Consider the following 4,248-nt stretch of genomic DNA (forward strand, 5'->3'; position numbering starts at 1 on the left):
ACTGTTGAATTATTCATGTATTTTCTACATTATTAGATTTAATTAATAAAAAATACGAGCACCTTTTCTACATCTGTAGTTCCTTCACTCGTCCAATAAAAGCATTAAATGACTCATGTTTTTTTTGGGGTTTTTTTTCAGTTTTTAAATCATTTATTTGCTTGTGAAATGATGTCAAAATTTATAGACCGTCACTTTAAGAAAATGGCTCACACTTGCCCAGAACTACAATCACAGAAAAAATTTTAAACTAAATGAAATTAAAGGTCCAGTATGATGGTGTAGGAAGCGAGTCTGACAGAAATTTTGATTATTTTTACCGTTGAAGCGTTGACTCCTTAAAATATTTTTTGCACAAACTTGGGCATCAGTCTACAAAGGCAGAAGACCAAATACGCTGCTAAAGCTAATGCTGCCGGTTTTGCCTGATGTTTCCAACAATGACCCAGGTTACAGTCACATTTTGTAAACATGAATCAGCTAATCAGTGCCGTTTCACTTAATCAGAAAATACTTTATTAAACACCGAGAGGTTTAATAAGGTATATATAAGTATAGTATAAATGGCAAAAGAGCAGTTTAAATAAAAAAAAACACTAATAATGATGATAATTATACACATGCAGAAAAAAGGGAGCAAGACTACACAAAGAAAATGTCCAAATGAGATTACCTGTCCCATCGTGCACTTCCTTCACATTCATAAATTTAAAGAATATATAGCTTAATAAAAATATAATCATATGGACCTGGTTAATGAATGGTATACCTCATAAATGTACTTTTCAAGGTGAGAACTCATACTGCAATACCTGCCTGGTCCACATCCCTGGTGTCATAATGGCTAGTTTATATACACTAGTACATTTCCCGTCGGAGGTATGCATTCATGTTGGAGCAAAAGGGTATATTTGCGGTGCAATTTCCTGTTTAATTCTATGGGACATGTGCATGACTTCATCACTTTTATATTTTTTTGTTTGGTGTATTTTTCTGTAATGTATGTTTTTGGAGTCATGTGTATTTTTGTATCTTTCTGTGGTGTTTTTTGTGCATTTTTTTGTATAAATACTGTTTTGTTGCCATTGTAGTGTGATTCTGGAGTCATTTGTGTGTAAATATTTAGTTTTATGTATTTTTAGTATACATATTTAGTTTTTGTGTCTTTTGAGCCATTTTCCATATTTTTGTTGTATTTTTCTGTAATGTATGTTTTTTGAAGTCATCATTATGTGTATTTTTGTTTTATCTTTCGGTTGTCTTTTTGTTACAATTATTGTTTTTGTTGTTGCCATTGCAGTGTTGATTCTGGAGGAATTTTGTGTATTTTAGTTTGTTTTTTGGTGTAGTGTTTGTGCATTTCTGTTGTCATTTTAGTATTTAGTTGAACGTTTTTGAATGACATCACCACCAAATAAGAAACGGGGTTTATTTCGGGTGCAAAATAAAACAGCGTGTGCGATTTCCCTGGTTTAATTCTATGGGACATGAACATGATAAATGTGTTTGTAGTTGCTTTTTTTTTTGGTTGGTGTTGTATTTTCTGTAATGTATGTTTTGGAGTCATTGTGTGTATTTGTGTATCTTTCTGTTGTGTTTTTGTGCTTTTTTTTGTATAATTATAGTTATTTGTTGCCATTTTAGTGTGATTCTGTTGTCATTTTGTGTATTTTTTTTGTGTAAATATTTAGTTTTGTGTATTTTGAGTCATTTTCATATTTTTCTGTAATGTATATTTTTTGGAGTCACGTGTTTTATTTTACTTATTTAGCATATTTAAATAAATACCGTGTGTGTGTTCCATGAAATGTTTGAGACGCTGATGACCAAACTCCATAGACATTAAAGCGCCAATCAGAAAAGTAACAAAACTGCGCAAAACAAACATAAAGCTCCAAACTACATGAGTGAGTAAGTAAATTAAAGTATTATCTACAATTCGGCTGCCTTTTTTTAAAAAACAAAAATCATTTTTTACCTTTGAACCGAGTGGTCAGAGCTTAGCTTCCATGCACGGCACCACAGAGAATCCGCAGTTTTCCAGATGGAGAATTGAACGGGTTGAGTTCAATACCGACTCTAGTGAAACAGCGCGTTATTGAACAACAGTTATATGGTTTAAACAATGGGAAAGGTGTCTGCAAAAGACTCACCAGTGGCTGATGGTTAATCACACAGATCCCATGTTTCGGTCTACACTATCTTCTTCTCTCTCACTCGTGTGTTTGCGGTCTGTGTCGGCTTTGCTGTGTGCGCAGCGATTGGCTCTGGCCGCACACGTGACTCTTGCTCGGCTTGAGGAGCTGTGCAGTGAAATAGATATAGACGGTGCGCTAGCGCCCCCTCACACCCTGAGGTCAAAAGCTGAATAGGTTTCATTTCTGGGCCATCCAGAAGTGAAATAAAATTAAAATAAACATTTTGAAATGACCAAATTACTCCAAAATAACTTATACACACACTTGGGGTATTTGGAACCCGTTGACCAAGTTTCAGGTCGAAACATTTGCTCCACACACACACGCACGCACACACACACAAAGACGTCCCTTGCTCGCTTTTTAGATAGAAGATAGATGTACAGTAACATGTCTGTGATGGAATTGTTAATCATGAACACATTAAGATTAGACCAAGTCACTTTCCTTGTATTGATATATATATTTTATATTTTAACTGTGACTCAGTCACACTGCAGTAATCTGATTAATGATCTGATCAAATCAACCTGTTACATTGTTTATCAATGAAGCTGTTTCAAATTAAATGTGAACTTTATCATTTTCACGGATTTCAATGACAATTACATTCTATGTTCTGTGATTTCAAGACAGCCCAAAAAAATGACATCACTGCCCTCCTTTCCTTCAACCCCGCCTTCATTCACATATACGCACTTTTGGTCTACCTAATGCGCGCTGGTGCGTGTCAGCAGGCTGGACCGCAGAAGTACCACATATGGAGAGAAGCACGTATCTGCACGTAAAAAGCAGTTTTTCATTTACATATATGGCAATAAAGTATAATATATATTCTATATTAAACCACAGTGTTTGTTTTAGCTGTTAGATAGTTGGAGAGGGAGGAGCTTACATTCTAAGAGGCGTGTATTATGTCCATGGTAGGAGGAGAGAGGATTGTCAGGAGGAGGAGTTTCCTATAGGTGATGTCACCTGCTGGGCAAAATCCAATTTGCCCATTTTGAGCTGACTTTTGACAAAATGTGGAATAACAAGAGAGGGAGGAAACACAACTTTTTAAACTTTGGCTCTCTGAATGAGGCTAAAGAGATGTATATCACTGTAGCAAAACCATTCATAATACCTCCCCTTTAAATTAAATTAAAATTTAATTAAATTTAATTAAATTTAATTAAATTTAATTAAATTTAATTAAAAAAAAGGAAACAAACAAAAAAAAAAAAACCCTTGTACAGAAACACTTGTACAAGCTTGATAAGCTGTATTCACAGACACTGCAGTAAATCCCAACACTCCTTGGGTCAAACTTCATGAAACCACAATCAGAGCACGTTTTCACAGATGGGATGTGTTTAACAAAATATCTCACTCTCACTCAATAGATTTTGTAGTTGTAGTTTTCTTTTTTTAAATTCTGTTGTTTTTTAATGTACTATATAAACACATCAAGCACAACTCAATTCTTTAGAATAATTATAATCTGGTTGAACAATTTTCCTAAAAATTGAACATAAATATATATTGTTATGATGAATAAATATAATCTAGTACAGCAATCTGTTTTTTTTTAGTTTAAAGTTACAACATGAAGGCTTTACATAAGAGTAACCTAGACAAGGTTGTGTAACTGAAACTGTGGTCAAGTGTGTGTGTGTGTGTGTGTGTGTGTGTGTGTGTGTGTGTGTGTGTGTGTGTTTGTTTGTCTTGTGTGGGTGTCTGTTATGTGTGTGTGTGTGTGTGTGTGTGTCTGGGGTGTGTGTGTGTTTTGTGTGGGATCATTGTATAACAGTAGGTGGTTGGCATGTAAATGTTGATGATGACATCTCATTGTGTTGGTTAATTATAGGCCTGAGTGACTCATCTTGGACAATGATGCCCATTTTGTGTAAGACCTGGACACACCTTTAACATGTGTTCTTTGGTGTCTCGCTTTTATTTGATTTGGTATTTGTTGGCACATACCCTCAACACTCAAAGGTGTGTCAAAGATGGAAAGATATGTGTATATATACATGGCCAAAGAGCTCATTGGCCAGAAGAGGAACAT

This window comes from Gouania willdenowi, chromosome 19 (genome assembly GCF_900634775.1).
Source record: "Gouania willdenowi chromosome 19, fGouWil2.1, whole genome shotgun sequence".
Classification (NCBI taxonomy): Eukaryota; Metazoa; Chordata; class Actinopteri; order Blenniiformes; family Gobiesocidae; genus Gouania; species Gouania willdenowi.